We start from the raw sequence: 18747 nt of genomic DNA on the forward strand, positions 1-18747 counted from the left end.
TGTCACTTGTGTTTGCCTCTTTGTGAAGTTGTTCTCTCGATACACTCTTTTATTATAGTGGATTGCTCATCTCTGCCCGTGGACGTAGGTCAATTGACCGAACCACGTTAAATATTTATGTCTCTTTTGGTATATTCTGATTTATCGTCGTTCAATTGTTGCTTTAATTACTAACTTCCGCTTGACACCTGACTTTTTTTCTGTCATAACATGCCACATGAATTTCCTTCTCGTGGGAGGAAGCGGGCGTTGACAGAGGGAGAAGAGAGTATAAGTGAAGAAGAAGTTGATGATGGAGGAGTAGATTCAAATGATTCTGAGGAAAGCGACGACGCTGTGATCTACTACTCCGATGATTCTGATGTCGATGATATGAATCGCCATGTCTGGACCAGTATTACAAGGAGCTGGATGAGAGCGAGGTTGGTAGCTACTTATTATGCTATTAATTATTGTATGCTTTACTTTGTTATTGTTCATTGATGCGTTACCTTTAATTGTTCGGTGTTGGCTGTGCAATAGGGTTTTGATTTCTCTGTCCACCCGGGTACTTCTTTTCATGCTCCAATTTCACAGCTACGGAGTTACTTGAAGAATCCAGAGAAAAAAAAGAGATACACTGACCTCTGCAACATGGCTATTGGATTGTTCAATTCATTGAATGTAATGTAAATGCTTTGCTTTGTTCTTTTGGTTTGAATTGAAATGGTTATATCAAAGCTAATATTGATCGCAATTTTGGCTTTCTTCTTTCTAGGCTAAAAAGTATGAGTTCGTGGATATTGTGAGGGTAAACATATCATATGCTGCGGGAGCTTGGTATTATGTCGCCTTTAAAGCCTGTGGTACTGACACTGACGATGCTGATGCTATTAAGATATTTAAAGCATTGGTGTGGAGCGGAATTGATGAAACCAGCAAGGTGGAATTTTGCAGGCTTAAGAAATCCTTAATTAATGAAGGTAAACTTTGTACTCTGAACTTTCTAGTTTGTTATTTAGAATAGAATAATTTCTTGTATCAATATTATGCCCTCTTATGAAAACTCCGCACTTTGTGGGCTTTTTCTTGGGTGGGGGAGGGATGTTGTGGTAAGGTAAGCCTATCAGTTGTAGACAGAAGTCAACTTATACAGCTGATAATGTAAAAGATCTGTCGCTGCTACTGCATGTACGAGTTACCCTATTTATTAGCACACAACGAGAAATCACACCTAAACGTTGATTGTATTATGACCTATAAAACCCTATCATTTGCTTCCAACCATCATTAGCTCTAAGACATTTGTCAATTGTCTCTTCTAAGGAAATCAGTTATTGTGACAGTCATATCCTTGGTGATTGGGCATTGTGGAGATAACTCGTTTTCCGGAATCGATTTCCTGCACCATACATCTACCATAATCGAATACAATTATCACTTCCAACCATGAGGAATATCTTCTGTGGACTCATTCTGTATAATTCCTCCTCGTAGACTTTTCCAATGAGGCTGTAACCTCCTAAGGGAATCAACCAGACAGTTCTTCTACTTGTCTTTTTCATTTTTCCTTTAATATTCATGTCACCCAAAACGGTTACTATAGAATTCATAGTGAAAATAATGATTATCTCTTGGGTTACGCAAATGTAAGGCTGTCCAACGGGACGGGTCGTCCCGTCCCGACCCACTTAATTCTAAACAGGATGGGCCCATGTTAAACGGGACAAGGGATGGAACGGGATGACTATTTCATCCCGTCCCGCATCCCTTTTTTTTGTTTTGTTTTTTGAATTATAGCCGTTGGGCAACGGCTTCAATTGCAAAAATAGCCGTTTCCAACGGCCAAAAAGGGCCATATTTGGCCCCCACCCACCAAAACACCCCTACCCCAAACTATTAATATAACCCCTAAGTTTATTAAATTACACTTTGGCCCTATTTTCTATTATAAATACCCCATCCTTCTTCATTTTTTTCCCACAAAAATCAATCATTCTCTCTCAAATCTCTTATAATCTATCTATATTATTCTCTCAATTTTCTCATAATCAACTATCAAGTGATAAGTTTCAAGTATTTGGGCAAATTTTTGGAGCAACTTTCAAGCTTCAAATTAATTCGTCAAGTATTTGGAGCAATAGTTTGGGCAAATTCTTCAAGTTTCAATATTTAATCACGGTGCACTCGTTCCATCTCCTAATTTTAATATATAATTTTTGCGCATCATTAATTTTTGTGCTATTCAAGCATCATCGGTAGCATCGGAGAGTGCTTTTAGCACGGCAAGATTTCAAATCGGAAATCATAGACATTCATTAGCGGAGGACAGCCTAGAAATTTCTGTATCATTCAGAGATTGGATTAATTCAGAAAGAAGAAATCTTGGTTTTGAAAAATTAACTACTAGGGAAGAAGAAGAATAAAATGAGATACTTAGCACCGGGAGCGATGACGGCAAATGGAGCCTAAAGACTTGATGTATCAAGTTATACAATTTAACCTCTTAATTCACTTTCTGTGGCAATTGGATTTTAGATAGAAAGAAACTTATAAAATCGAAGAACTGGTTTTAGGAGTTAATGCATTCTTTAACAAACAAAACTATTGTGTTTTGATATCTACATGAAATTGATTCTTTAAACTTTCGTGAAATTTGTTGTTTGGGTTTCAAAAAATTGATTGTAATGACATTTCAGTATTTAGAAATTTAGTCCTGAAGTAAACAAGGAAATCTTATGCCCGAAATTTCAAAAAAAAAAAAAGATGACAGAAGTTAGACAATGTGATAGACATTCAAAAATATATGACATTGTTGAGTTAAAAGCGAGCAAAATTACCAATTATCTTCGTTGGCAGGACAATTGAGCTAGAACTCGGCTAAACTATGAGACCATTACTTGAGCTCCTTACAAGAAGTTCAACGTTTCTAAGATCACAAAGATGTAAAATCTCATGAAGAAGATACATCCCTTTATCGCCTTTCTGTAATAAACTAATGCAGTTCTTTAGGAACTCCTTATCTGCCTCAAGAGCTTGTAGCCTTTCATGTAGATGATCCAACTCCTCTTCCACTCCAACCTTCTTGTTTTCCACATCGAAGTTTGTCATGTACATGTCATGAACACCATTGGAACTGAATCCATTTCCATGTCCATTTAGTATAACATCTCCATTTTTCATTACTCATTGCATAAAAAAGTGGAAGAAGTCCTTCTGAGAAATTTCATTCTCTTTCTATGAATCTTCCATTGGCTTAACATCCTCAAAATGTTTTGCATCTTCATCATCCATATTTATAAGCTTCCTTCCAACATCTTTAGCTGCTCAAGAATCGACATCCTCTCTTCTTCAAGATCTGCAAATGATTCTTCCAATTCTAGACCAGCATCAACATAAAATTTCTGATCTTCACATTCTTGATGACCGTAATAACTGTCATCAATTAACACTTCTGCTTCAGTTTCATCTATTGGCATTCGGGATACCACTTCTGAAACTACAAAAGTAAAGCAAAAACAACTCAAATCCAAAAATTTAGAATAAAGAAAATAAGATAGAGTTCAGAAGTATCATAGTAGAATATGTACCTGGTGTAACATCTGAATGTTTTTCTTCCCTTACACTTTCAGCCACAATTTGAAAATTATCTCTACCATGTGCTTGTTGAAATTAAGTATTGTCAAAATTTCCATAAACCTCTTTTACTGATTGGCATTCTTTGGCGTAAGAAGAGCATTCTTTGGCGTAAAAGGCCAAACCATTCATTATCTTCTTCTACCTCCATGGATTTAAGAACTGCAAACTTAGGTTCCTCCTCGCTCTTGTGCTCAGAAACTGCTATTACATCCTCCACTTCCACAGTCTTGTTCTCTACAACAAACTCAAATTCTTTGTTAACTTGTCCTCCACACTCCAACTTGACTTTAGCATCACTCTTTCTATGACTTCCTCCATCTCTTGGTTTTTATCATGATCTTCCTCAATTGTTGAATCAATCAGTTCAACAGGAACCAACTTATGACCACTGCATTCAATGAAGAATTCCTAATGCTGAGGAGAAAATTCAACAGATGAGTCCTCATTCTCACAAGCTTGAACAGCTTGATCTTTCATTCTAACCTCAGAATTAGGCAAAGAAACATCATACAGAACCTGATCTCCAATTTTTTCATTATCTCCACAGCTATCTATTTCAAAATCTAATCTTTCTTTATATAAATCATCACCTTTATCCATAAGATTATCATCTGCTGCTTCAATAACCAAATTACCTTTTCGGGTGTATGCCAAATCATCCCAAGAAGGCTTAACCAAAACATAAGGAGTTGAAAATTTGCTCTCCGAGTTCATACCACAACAAGAACACATCACACTCACCTCACCATTCTCTACAGTAACTGATATGAGAATCAAGGTATTGAGGGTGAAAAGACTGCTAGCTTCCATGGTGATGAAACCAATTTGGTTATTTAACAATCTCTTCACAGAAAAATGTCTCCATAGTTCAGTGTATCATAAAGATTTACTTATTGCCTTTCAGTAGGAAACTTGAAATCGATGATATATGAAAACTCAACATAAAGTTAGCATCACTAGCTGAATTTGAGTTGAATGTGATGTATCTATGCTGTCTTAAAAAAAAGATTTTCTTATGTATGTTTACTTCTGTCAATTAAAATTTGGTATGATGATTTCGTATTTGTGTTGGTGTATCTTTGATGATGTCGCTATTAAATGCACAATTCTGATCCTAATTTTAGTTTTCTTTTTGGGATAAACAATGGTCCTGGTCCACAAAATGTTCAACAAACTGTAATGTGCTTTATCAGAGTCAACATAGAGAAAGCTATGGATCTATTAATCATGAAATGCATCAGTTTGCCATTGCAGATTGGAATTGCTCTTTATCTGCTGTATAAACAAGTCAGGTTTGCATTTCCTTTTGCAATAGCTATAATAATTCTGCTAATACCGGGTACTAGATGACTCAGATCTTGAACATGTGCAAAATTTATTGACAATTGAATGCTGTTGTGTCTGCACTAAATATGAAGTGTCCATATGACAGAGACAACTATATGTTTTAATTTGGTCTGATGGAAATAAGATGTCACAGTGATACTAAGTTGATTGATATTTTGCACCATGTCTGTTGAACGCACCTGAATTGTTTATATTAGAACACTCTCTTCCGTCAACTTCTAACATTTGCTATGACTTTTGTATCCTAACTGCAGGTATTCAGCAGCTTATAGCATGTTTCACTTTTGTATAGCAGACAGCGAGCATGATTAGAAAGAGGGATCTGAGCAATATAGATTTATTGAACATTGTCTTGCATCAGTAGACAGACATAAGCAGACTTGGCTGATTTTTTCTGCTCATAACCAGAACTAGAAATCACATCCATAGTTGAAAAAGTTTATATGGCCGTATTGAAACTACATTTTACTACTTGTACGTCTCAACATGTTGGAGCGAATGTCTTACTTATCAAAAGGAAACTATGACGAATAATTAGTTATGCTTTATCTGCAGAAATATATGTGCTTTATCTCTTCATCTTATATCTTATGGAATGGTGATAAAAACCATAGGGAAACTAAGCTTTACAGGAGTCTTACCTCCCGAGTACTCTTGTGATTACACATAGTACTTTCCCAAACGAAAGCACCTAAAGTGTTGGGCCCGTGCTTGCATAGGCCAATCTCATCTTGTGTAATGTTGCTTGGTTAAGTAAAAAAAATTTAGTTTGACAAAAAAAATAAAAAAATTTGAACACTTATTCATAGTAGAACGACATATTTCATGAGTAATTTTTTTCATACCACGTCATGTCTATAAATTCTTCATATCGCTCCAACAATTATTCTTTGTCGATCACAAAGCTTCTGGATGTACTATTAACTAATGCTTCCTCCATTCGAAATCAAGCCTTTTAATTTTAATTTGCACAAAGCTGAGAGAAGATTTAAAACTTTAGATTATTTTACATTTGTTGGACAAGTATATGCCTATAAATAAGTAATTGGTTCTTCATTTTTATTTAATTACAAAAATTATGTGAAAAAGGATAAAAAGTGGATGCCACAAACCTTATACTAAAATGTTGGAGCTCAAGAATGATTCTTCTATTTTGAAATAAAATTTACTCATTTGAAAGCTACATAAAAAATGAGAATGTGCATTAGGTTATAATCTGGTTTGGTTTTATATTATTTTGATTCGATCTTTCAGTCTCAATTTAGGAAGAAGAAATAAAACGCATCGTATCCTAACCATAATATGTTTGGTTAGGTTCTTTTTATTTAAGATCTGATTTTTCAGTGCTTTAAATTTGTTATTTTCTGCTTCTAACTGTTATTATCTTCAATGCAGATTTGCCTATAAAATTAAACAAGTTGTGTATATAGTAAAATTTTAGCACAATGTATTAAAGTGCAAAATAGATTTCAGTAACCACAGTTTTGATGTGATCATGAAGTTGCCTAGATTTAAGCATGCTTACTTACATGAAACAAAACAATGTATGTTCTTAAAAGGATTATTTAAACTACTCCAATATTTATCAAACAAACGTATAAAACGAAATAATTGCTATAAAATAAATGCTATAAAGTAAATTAACCAAAGACAAACACATATATAGACTGATATATTATGCAACTTCAAACTAATGTACATAATGAACTGAAATCTTCTCTATTTATAGAAGAAAGGAAGTTATTGTTTAAGCTGCTTGTAAGTTGCTACTGCAAGGTGTTGTGTAAGCTGCTACTGCAAGCTGTTGTGTAAGCTGCTTGTAAGTTGCTACTGTACCAAATATAGATAATCTTCTACATGGGTAATATTTATGTACACGGTGTACCGAAATGATAAGTTTTTTCAGGAGGCTTATTTCCGATGGAGTACTAAATAGATAAACATATTTATGGCGGAGTCCTATATGGACAAGCTTCTCCAGAAAGTTTATTTACAGTGGAGTATTAAATGGACATCCACAATATAATATATTTATAACATTCCCCTTGGATGTTCATTAAAGATAATGTGCCTCGTTAAAACTTTACCAAAAAAAATCCCGTGGAAAAAAAAATCCTAGTGAAGGAAAAAGAGTACACATATTTAGTAATACGCATTGCTAGCTAACTCATTAAAAATCTTACAAGAAAAAACTTAGTAAAGGAAAAAGAGTACAACGCGTATTTTACTCCCCCTGATGAAAACCGTAGGCCATCCACCAGTTGTTGGAGTCACTCCGCTTAATCCTTGAGTTACTTATCTTTTGGTATGTGTACAGTTATCTAGTTTGGGTATGGCGGGGCCCTTTCCCATCCAATACTTGTTCAATTCAACACTCATAGAGGCCTGTAGATATGCACATGTGAAGTTAGTATGTTTTTATATGCCAGTTTGTGTTAGCCTCGTGGGCTTTCCAAATTGTACATTTCTTATCAGCTACTTATGCTTGTTTGGTTTATCAGTTTATATTCATGATTAATAGATTATCAGTAGATTTAGTGATGATAGGAACTTATTGTCGATTATCCGTTGCGGCCGTAGAGTGGGTCGTGACATATCCAAAGTCGGAGTCCTTAAATATAAGGAACGGTTGTGTGTGCCCGATGTTATGGGACTCCGAGAATAGGTCGTAGCGGAGATTCACCAATCCCAATACTCTATTCATCTGGGGTCAACCAAAATGTAACATGACATTCCACATCTATATTGGTGGAACGACATGAAGAGAAACATTGTTGAATACATCGCTCAGTATCCAAATTGCCAACAAGTTAAGGTTGAACACCAAAAGCCAGGAGGATTGCTTCAGAATATGAAAATCCCGACCTGGAAATGGGAGATAATCAATATGTATTTTGTTACTGGATTACCATGTTCTCGCTGGAAGTTTGATTCCATATGGGTTATTGCGGATAGACTCACCAAGTCAACTTATCTCCTACCTGTCAAGACTACCTTCTCGACTGAGGATTATGTTAAGTTATATATTAAGGAAATAGTTCGACTTCATGGAATACCGATTTCAATTTTATCGGATAGAGGTGCTCAATTTACAGCTAACTTATGGAGATCATTCCAAGAATCTTTGGGTACAAGGATCAACTTTAGCACAACCTTTAACCCATAGAAAGACAGCCAAGTCGAGCGCACCATTCGGACACTCAAGGACATATTGCGAGCGTGTGTTCTAGACATCAAAGGAAGTTTGGAAGATCATCCACTGCTCATTGAGTTTGCTTACAATAACAGCTACCATGCTAGCATTTGGATGGCTCCATAAGAAGCTCTATAACAAGTAGATTCACGTTCTATTGAAAACAGGTACCAAAACGCTCCAAGTACCTAAAAGGCAGAGAATAACTTGTTATCAATGTTTCAGCAATGATAGTGCATGGATAACGGACTATAAGATTATGACCTAATTACTTGCTAATATTATTGAATATCTGTAGTAATCATATGTTTGCATGCCAACGAAAACTTAAGATGAGTGAAAATCAACAAATTTTATTCCTACAACACCAATTGGGACCAAAAATAAAATCAAGGCTTAAAAACACTTTTTAATACAACCATCCCAATTTTCTTTTTATAACAGTTGTGTCATGGCCAGCTTGTGCGCGTCTAAACTATTCCACTGGGTACCTACTACCTCCCAGTAGAAAAGGTACAGGGTAAATTTGCTCACCAAGACAAATGGAAAGAAATCACCGGGTAATATTTTGTCTACGTTGAGATTTGAACCCTAGTCCCCAAAGTTTGCACCCACTTCTTTGACCACAGGCCAGACCTTAGGTGCCATCCCAAAAATAATTTTCTAACATATTAGTTTAAACTATCTGAGTGCATAGTATGATAGCCTTTTATAACCAAGCTTATTAGTTATTACAAACTTACATGACTAGCAAGCATATAAAGAAAGAGATTGAACGCAGCTCCAGCCCATGCTGTTTCAGTGAGTATGCCGGAAGTTCTAGTGACTTCCTTATATAAAGGATAAACTCGAAGGATCCTAGGAATATATAGATTTAAGACAACAAATTTCAGCAAATTCTTCGTGTTCAAATATCTAGCACCCCGCAATTTAGGAATTACAATTAAAATTACAACCTGAAAAGACAAAAAAACGACATGAGTAAAAACAATAAATCTAGAATTTGTATTTGCATAGAAATGAGCTAGCATGATTATGGTTAGCAACCTAGTCGCTGTACAATCTCTTTCAGAGCTGAGAGTCTAGCTTAACAACATACTAAATCCTTAATATCATGAAGCGCATGAAAAAACAGAAGTTTAGAAAATCATTTAATGCCAAAAGGTCTGCATATCATGAAAATCTACATTCTCCATGACAGACGGATACATTATTTGTTTGAAGCAGCATAAATTTTTCACACAGTCGACCAACCATGTGTTATCCAATAAATAAGAATATTTATTAAATTAACACTTCAATAACATTTTTAAAAGAAAGACCAAAGGTGCTGAAGAAGCCATAGCCAAACAAAGCAAGAAGGTTGAGTGAGCCTAAATAGACGGACAATGAGGACATGACTTTACAATTAGGCAATGTATCACCATGGACTAATGGTCACTCAGGACAGCAGATATTGTTGGTTAAGCAACATAGTTTGTTATACTAGATTCTTTAGATTGACCATCAGTCTAAAAAATATTCTTGTTATAAACCATAGTTTGTTATACTAGATTTTTTAGACTGACCATCAGTTAAGCAACATAGTTTGTTATACTAGATATTCTTGCAGTCTAGCACATGCCTTTTGTGCTACACCTTAAGATGATATTATCAACCAAAAAAAAAGAATAAGATAAATCACTCTAACCTGTGGTAGAGGAAGAACTGCAAGAATATCTATCAAGAAGTAAGAGGACAAGTATCTCTTTGCTATTTCCCAAGCATCTTCGACCAAAACTCCTCTTCCAAATACACCCGACGAAGGGGCGATGAAACCAGTATGAAATTGAAGCACAATATGTAGAAGATTTCTGAACAATCACAAGAACAACAGTAGCCTTAAAAAATATACAGAGAAAGCAATTCATAAAACAGTACAGGAGGAATAAACTCAATCAATCGCACGTCAATTTAACAGCAGTCGGTTATCACAAACGACTTAACATATGTAGAAAAGCCATACTTTCACAAATCTCAAAACACAATCGTTGGATATCAAAAATTACAAATGTGTATCTGGTAAGCAGATTGTTTTACCGATAAAGACAAGAAAGTGAAGGAGAAGAATAATTTCTGCAACAATCTTGAACCTACACGAAAAGAGAAGTTGGCGACGGATGCAAGGGAGAATACTGACGACGAAGATTGAGCATAATCGAGCAACACCAATCCAAACTCAATTGTTAATCACACTTGCTGGGTAAGAACTCAATTATAAATCACATTTGTCGGGTAAGAAGAGAAGTTATACCTGGGAAAGAAGAGGATTTATCTCTGGAAGAAGATGCCGGAGACCTGATCGATGTAGGCTTGCAGATGAGTTATCGCGACTTCGTTAATCTTGTCGTTCGATGTAGGCTAGGGCACGATTCTGTATCCATTCAATAAAGGGAATATGTTTTCCTATTATTTTCTAATTGGAGGGAATAATTCATTGTTGTCCAAATAAATTGGAGGGAAAGATTATTATTTTTCGGATGGGGAGGAAAAGTTAAAATAATAAAAAAAATTGATTTTAATTAGTAATTTTTAGTGGCAATTTATTTTTATTATCGGTAAAAGTATACTTTTTACTGGCTAATGGTCATGTGCCGCTAATATTTCAGCTTAAAGAATCTATAAGCTTCAATTGCCTTATTGCCGCTAAATAATTACCGCCAAAGGCCCTTTTAGTAGTAGTGATGGTCGTTCTTCCACATGCATGATATGATTGGACTCATGTAAAGCTACATGATTTTAAATCTACCAGTGAGTATAATTCTGCTATGTTCAGAATTATTTTCTAATTAAAATTGTGTGGTGATAATATTACTGATCATGATATGTTGGAGAAAACTTTCACCACTTTTCATGCCTCGAATATGCTTTTGCAGCAGCAATATCGAGAAATGGGATTCAAAAAGTATTCTGAACTTATCTCACACTTTCTTGTAGTCGAGCAACATAATGTGCTATTAATGAAAAACCATAAAAGTCGACCTACTGATTCTTGTCCATTCCCTGAAGTGAATAAGACGAACTTCCACAAAGCTAAGCATGGAAGAGGTCGTGGCCCCACTTGTGGTCGTGGCCGTGGTCGGGGAAGAAACTTTAATCATGGTAATAATAATGCACCAAAGAACTCTCCTCACCACCAACAGTGGAAAAGGAAGGAACAAAAGCATGAAGCGGTACAAGCAACAAATGCAGAAAATGCATGCTATCGATGTGGAGGAAAAGGGCACTGGTCACGTACTTGTCGTACGTCAAAGCACTTGATTGAGCTTTATCAAGCCTCCATGAAGAAGACAGAGAAAAATGCTGAAGCAAATTTTATTTCTGAAGATAATTTAGACTTCATGCATTTGGATGTAGCTTATTACTTTGCCCTCCCAGAAGGAGAAACAAGTCATGTGATCGGTGATGAATCTGTAGAAATGTAAATATTTTAATTTTTATTATTTATAGTAGATAGTATGGTTATGTAATTGTTGTACATAAATAAAAAAGTTATGCTTTGATAATGATATTTACTATAATATATTTTGTTTATGTCATTTTGAAGAATATGGATAATCCTCAAATTATGTTTGGATCAAAGATCAATCATGAAGATATCTGTGTAATTGATAGTGGAAGAACTCATGCCATATTCAAGGATAAGAAATACTTTTCTTATTTGCATAGGGAAAAAGCAAATGTTTCTCAATTTCTGGTAATATAAGTTTGATAGAAGGCTCCGGAAGAGCCACTATATTTCTATCTAAGGAAACAAATCTTATTATAGATAATGCATTATTCTCCTCCAAGTTTCCAAGAAACTTGTTGAGTTTTATAAATATACGCCGAAATTGGTATCATGTTGAGACGATAGATGAAATGAATATGGAATATCTTTGTATTACAGAGAATATTTCTGGAAAGAAGTGCATTGTAGAAAAGTTACCAACTTTCTTCTGGCTTATACTATACAAAGATTAGTACAGTTGAAGCATACTCTATCGTAAACCAGAAGTTTACTGATTCAAATACTCTTGTGCTTTGGCATGACCGTTTAGGCCATCCTGGATCAATAATGATGAGACGAATTACTGAAAATTCAAGTGGTCATACATTAAAGAACCTGAAGATTCTTACAAATGATGAATTTTCTTGTGATGCTTGTTATCAAGGTAAAATGATCACTAGACCATCACCAATGAAGGTTGGCATTGAATCCCCTTATCAGGCCCCGTTAAAAATTTCCTAATGATTTAAGATTTTAAAGTGCGCCAGCGGTAATTGAGGATAACATATTTGAGTATTAAACGAGACCTATGGGATAGGACCACATCATTTTGAAATGAAAATATATGTTTAAGGTGTGTTGGAACATACTAAGGAGTTTTGTGAATGGCAAGAATTGGAATATATATTGGATACATTAAGTGGAAAGGATGTCTCAATTCGCACAACATCCTATTTCAAACGTATGCTGCTACCCAAATATAAAGACTTAGGAGGGGATCTACATATCAAATTAAATCTCTTTGAGTATAGTTTCCAATGCATTAAATCGTTCGTCATTTGGATATTTCTACAGAAAGTTATGGCCATTTTACCGGACCTATGTCATATACGCGCCCAAATGCGCGACCACACATATTAGAGGGTATTCTGCCTCAGGTGCACCGCCAGATGCGCGATCACTTACCCAGGTGTGCGGTCGCGCACGTAGGATCCCATTATATAATCCCAAGGACAGGTAGAGAGAGAAGATAAGTCATTTCTTCAAGACTAGGACTTTCTCTCCATCACCCATCCGGCCAAGGCTTCCAATACACACCTGAGGTGAGTTTTTAAGTGTGTTTTTATGATAATTTCACTTCTTAATCACTAGTTACAATAAGGTTTTGATTGGATTCAATAGGATTTCTTCAAAATCTCAAGAACAGCCCAAAAGTTGTCTTTCAAGATTTGGTCTACAAGAGGTATGTCCACCATCTCTAACTAATCTATGGTGATTATTTGTGTATGAAATCTGTGTTATGACTTATGGGATGGTGATTGGAAGACACAAATGCCTAACTTAGGTTGTGTTAGTGTTGTAGAGATTATAAAATAGTTTAACTGATGAGATTGATGGTTTGGGATTAAATTGTTGTGCATACATGTGCTAATGGAAGTTGTGGTTGGCCTAGAGGCGATTGTGAGGTGAATCATTAGTGTGGAAGGTGGTTGTTAGGTAAAGAAATTCCATTGGAGGGGATTGTAGAAAGTTATGCATACTAGATGTTTCAAAAGAAGTCTAAATGACTTAAAGTATAGAAATCTTGCTAATATTAGTGGAAATTGTATTTTTTCCTTTTTGGGAAAAAGTATTTCAAGAATAAATGGTATGTTACTTGTTTATGATTTTAACTTGTGTTTCAATTGCCAATCATTTTACTCCATTTATTTTGGAATGAAACCCATTGTGTTTAAACTCTTCATTACTAATGAACCTAAAGTTGTGATTTTTAAAATATTCTATATGTTGATGTTTATGATGATGACACATGAAAGGAAAGAAAGTAAAGTGTGAAATATGAAATACGACTATTGTGCCATGATTGATGAATCATATGTATGGCCAAGAGAGCCAATGAAATAATGATATTGTAAGTGGTTGAAAGTACCAATGAGGCTATATACGCTATGAAAAGTTATGAGGTAAATGCATTTGTATTGGTGTTTCCTTTGTATACAAAATAAAAATATTTTTGGAAGTATCGATAGTCACCAAGGAAGGGTAGGTTGAAATATCCTAACCCCGAAACTACACATGCCGGTGTAGGAGTGGATTGTGATCATTCCCCTTATTTGGGATGAGATTGATGTGATAAAAGCATTCCCCTTATTTGGGATGATATTGATGTGATAAAATTATTCCTCTTAATTATGATGAGATGATTGATAGAAATGGATGATGTCGATCCACACGGCATTTTGGTGAGATGGCCTAGTCGATCGGGTCGTGATCAGACACCATGTCGCACACATGGTGGTGAATGTGCTGGAAATTATAATTTAAATTATAATTATGGTTGATGTCTAGGATGAGAAGGCCTAGCTGACCGGGTCATGATCGGACTCCATGCTAAAAATACAGTGGTATTGGTATTGTCAACATTAGTAATATAAACAGTGATATTGTGAACAATGGTATATCGGTGCTAAAGATCTCCCAACCAAAAATAATATTATCTTCATATTTTGATTATCATCTTCACAGTATTATTTTCATATTTTGGATATTAGTATGTTTTAACTTGGCATTTGGATATCATTGATTGCTGATTGGTGTTCTCATGATTTCCTATTTCTTACATTGGCATTCTATTTTGAAATAGGACAGTTAGCTTTACATACTAGTACTATTCCATATGTACTAACGTCCCTTTTGCCGGGGGCGCTGCATCTTCAATGGGTGCAGGTGGTTCATCAGCGGGCAACTTTGGTCCTCGTTAGCCGTTACTCCCTATTCAGCAGGTTTTGGTGAGCCCTACTCTATTCCGGGCCTGATGCCACTTGATGTTATACTTTGTATTTTGAGGTATATCCGGGGCCTTATTCCCGGCACTTCCATACTACTCTTCTGTTGTACTTAGAGGCTCCGTAGACAGGTCGTGGGTGGTGTTTGATGTTGGGAATTAAATTAGAAGTGTTGGCATTTGGCAAACATGCTTTCATTATATCTATAAACTTGTAATATTTTGGAAATTATGAATGAAGCTACTAATGGAAATGACATAGGAGTTGTTAATGAAATCTTTTCAGTGTTTGATTAATGGAGTGCATCTCCTCTTTATTCATGGATGACTTTGGGTAGAAGGAAATCTAACAGGCTTGCTCGGCCAGGTTCATTCGGTTGAGCGCCGGTCACGCTCCCCGAGTTTGGGGCGTGACAAACTTGGTATCACAACCTATGGTTTTAAAGTGTCCTAGGATCTCTTGGAGCCGTGTCTAGTAGAGTCCTTCTTATCGGTGTATTATCGACCATATCTATAATGAGGAGGCTACTTGGTCATTTAGGAATTTCACCATTCTTTGATACTCCAGATCGTACGATAGAGCTCAAGGTAGGAAGCTAAATTCCTCGTCATGTCTTATTTTCCATATGAGTAACCCACGGGTTCGAGGCAACGAGGAGGTATTGAAAGAACCAGTTGCTAGGAGAAGTGTCATTGCTCCTATTAATGTTACCGCGCCACCGGGATATGTGGTGAGAGCACCTAAGAAATAAAAGAGGATTATTGGCATCAATGAGCTAGAATGTTTGATATGAAAGTAGAGCCACTCGGGTTTATGCTGGATGATTCTTGAAGCAGCACAAGAAGAACAAATTCCCTTAGGTTGGGTACACCCATCTCGGTCTGTCCGATATGCGGGCGGGAACATTTTGCGTCATGTTGTGAGTATTCTCAGAAGCGTGTTAGGGGTGGTAGATTTGGGCAATTCCTAAAGTCCATACAACGAGCTGTTGCAGAGATTGTTAATCCCACCACGGGTTCCTGGAGGAAGGATAGGGGGAATGTTTATGATGTATGCAAAAAAGGTAAATATCAGGTCGGTGGGGCGAGTCAGTTTAACGGACCTCATCCTCGTTGTGCGAAGTGTAGGAGATGTCATTCAGGGGTATGGTACCGATGTATGTTACTAATGTGGAGTCGAGGGGCATCAGTTAAGGCACTATCCCGTCAATCTAAATTCATCAAGTAAGTCACTCCTTAGTACATCATTATGAACACACATAATTGTTCCTTGTTATATATGTACAATATTGAAGAGCCTTCATAAACACGGTCTTACCAAGACGCTGAATCACAAAACATTGCATGTACTTACTTTCTAAACTAGACACATTATTCATGAAGCCACTATATCACAAATTCTCTTATTTACAACCTCTTGAGGAATTGAGTTCTATAATGATTTCCTTGGAATGAGTTATAACCTAGGTTAATACTTCCCATTGCTTCCCTAAATTCTCAACAAGGGACTATACTTGATAAATTTCTTATAAGAACCTTTTGATTCAAATGGATAATATCTTCTCACTTATGCTTATGCATGCACCGTCATAAATTTTATCTATGTGGTATCAAATCCAATGTATAGCGGCCTAGTGTTGAGATCCTTCTTGAGCCACTCTTTTTCTCTCCGGTGTATGTGGCTCCTATGGTTTGAACAATAACTTTACTCCTTTGTGAATATTATCATGAATCTTTTTCACTATCTAGTATCATGAGAGCATAACTCAACACCTATTATATGTGTACCTGTCAGTTGAAAGGGGTCACTTGTCCGCATAAACGTTTCTGGGAAATTTGAGATTTTCACAAATTTTTCACAGGTAGATCTTTTTATTTGCCCATCTAAGTATGACTTTCATGTCCATTTAGATCATTTCGCAGTAAGTAGATCACTTCATTCCTAGTATTGTAGTTTCCCATGATGTGGCCTGGTATCGCAACTTGAAAGTTATTATGGCGGAAATGTGTCTAGCTCATAACAAAGTATTCATTCTCTCTAACCAATACATGATTTCATCCAAACATAAAGATGCCCTAGCTACATGGTTTCACTCGTGTGCGGTTGAAAGTTAAGCAACCTTACAACGATTTTTCCTCACCACTTCAGGTGGATGTTTCATATTCTGGCACATATGGTGAGCATATTGATTTGAAAGACAAGTTTGTGGTATCTCTAGTCCTCTCATATAGGATCAACTATTGTGAAGGGTCAAGCTGTCAGAATGATAATAATCTCACAAGTGTTCATCTTCTTTTTTCATCCTCATGGGCTTATGACATATCTATTTCTTGTGTTAGTTAATGTTAAAAGCGTAATGCAACTACATGTATTTTGAAACCTATATCACATTTAGGGTGCCAGAATATTCTCATTTCAAGTTAAACTGATTTTCCCTACATTCCAAGAGGCTACTGGTGTCATGTACTTTGCTATTTCTCTTTGAGACCTACTATTGCCGAACAAGGCACATATGGAATGAAACAATTATTGTTGTCCTTTTCATGACTCAGAGTCTTCCAAGAATAACTTACGCTAATGTCTTTATCCTTCCGACCATGCCTCCCACATGTCACATGTCAAAATGACTCATTTCGTTTAAATCTTAGAATCATGAACATGGTCTCTACATTATCAATGCCTACTAGGTAACTCTATGCCTCATTTTTTGAATCAATGATATCATCAAAATGATTAACCATGTTAGCACTATTGGTAGTAACCTTCATGCCTCTTAGGATATAACCTCCTGAAATGCCCTGCTCAGCACATTATCTCGGACCTCGTTATTCCTATTTATACTAACCTATGGGGATTGAAGGTTCAAATATGTCAAATAAGAAGCATCATCCCGTGATCAAATATATTGGATAGGAAATTTTATGGTCATATTCATGCTAGCACATCTTAGAGTAATTGTTGGAGGTAGCCAAAGGTTTAGTTTGGGTATTCAGCGTAGAGATTTAGAGTTGAAGAGAGTGAACGGGTTAGTTTCAAGATTTTCTCTATGAATATATTGGGTGAATTGTTAAGGAAGGTAAAGTATGTGTAGTCACATTAGGCCTTATGGAATATTGAAGGAAATAAGCCAAACTATGAGTATGATATTTTTCCATCGTTGTCCTCCATGCATCATGTATCTAGGTTCTAGAAGGTTATTGGAAATTCTGTTCCTATCGTTCCGATAGAAACTATTGAAGGTGGAGTTAATGGGTAATTGGCTTATAAGAGGTACCTAGTTGTCATCCATGTTAGATAAGTCCGGAAATTGAGATCAGCCTTCGTCAAAGTAAAGGAAGTATTCTCACTTTCCTGTATAACCAAATGGTTGTGGTTCAAAAGGGTACTTGTTATGTGTTATGATTTAAATATGTGCGACTCATTTCTAGATACCACTTATGTTAATGTAATGTCCTTAATGTTGAGATTAGTATTATTGATATATACTGTGATGCTTTGTTGAGTTATGGATATGTTGTTAGGGTGGTTTTGGGATTTTCTAGCAGGAATTTTTGAAAATTTAGGGAGTTAGTAAACAATTTTGGAACTGTTGGTATATGTTATAGCAACTGAGTCACATTGGGTGCTAATGGTTAATTTTGATCATTTGAGGATGAATGACCCTAAGCGGGGAAGAATGTAAGGCCCCATTAAAAATTTCCTAATGATTTAAGATTTTAGAGTGCACCGGCGGTAATTGAGGATAACGTATTCAAGTATTAAAGGAGACCTATGGGATAGGACCACATCATTTTGAAATGAAAATATATGTTTAATGTGTGTTGGAACATACTAAGGAGTTTTGTGAATGGCAAGAATTTGTGTGGAACAAGTTGGATACATTAAGTGGAAAGGATGTCTTAATTCGCACAATATCCTACTTCAAACGTATGATGCTACCAAAATATAAAGACTTAGGAGGTAATATACCTATCAAATTAAAGCCCTTTGAGTCTAGTTACCAACGCATCAAACCGTTAGTCATTTGGATAATTCTATAGAAAGTTATGGCCATT

General features: G+C 35.9%; 2 long non-coding RNA genes and 1 pseudogene across 2 annotated transcripts; 1 reads left to right on the top strand and 2 right to left on the bottom strand.

Annotated features, from left to right (window-relative positions):
- Nucleotides 1-244: 244 nt before the first annotated feature.
- Nucleotides 245-1568, top strand: LOC107769497 (uncharacterized). The gene is made up of 3 exons (XR_001644413.2): nucleotides 245-422; nucleotides 523-663; nucleotides 758-1568. It is a non-coding gene; the product is annotated as an uncharacterized LOC107769497 (long non-coding RNA).
- A 1028-nt stretch (nucleotides 1569-2596) lies between these two features.
- Nucleotides 2597-5554, bottom strand: LOC142178531 (myosin-binding protein 2-like; annotated as a pseudogene).
- Nucleotides 5555-8017: 2463 nt separating this feature from the next.
- LOC107769495 (uncharacterized) lies at nucleotides 8018-10625 on the bottom strand. Its single transcript, XR_001644411.2, has 4 exons — nucleotides 10452-10625; nucleotides 9849-10011; nucleotides 8902-9114; nucleotides 8018-8346 (listed from the first exon to the last, which is right to left on the bottom strand). It is a non-coding gene; the product is annotated as an uncharacterized LOC107769495 (long non-coding RNA).
- Between the last annotated feature and the right edge of the window lie 8122 nt (nucleotides 10626-18747).

Source organism: Nicotiana tabacum, chromosome 24 (genome assembly GCF_000715075.1).
Source record: "Nicotiana tabacum cultivar K326 chromosome 24, ASM71507v2, whole genome shotgun sequence".
NCBI classification, from domain to species: Eukaryota; Viridiplantae; Streptophyta; class Magnoliopsida; order Solanales; family Solanaceae; genus Nicotiana; species Nicotiana tabacum.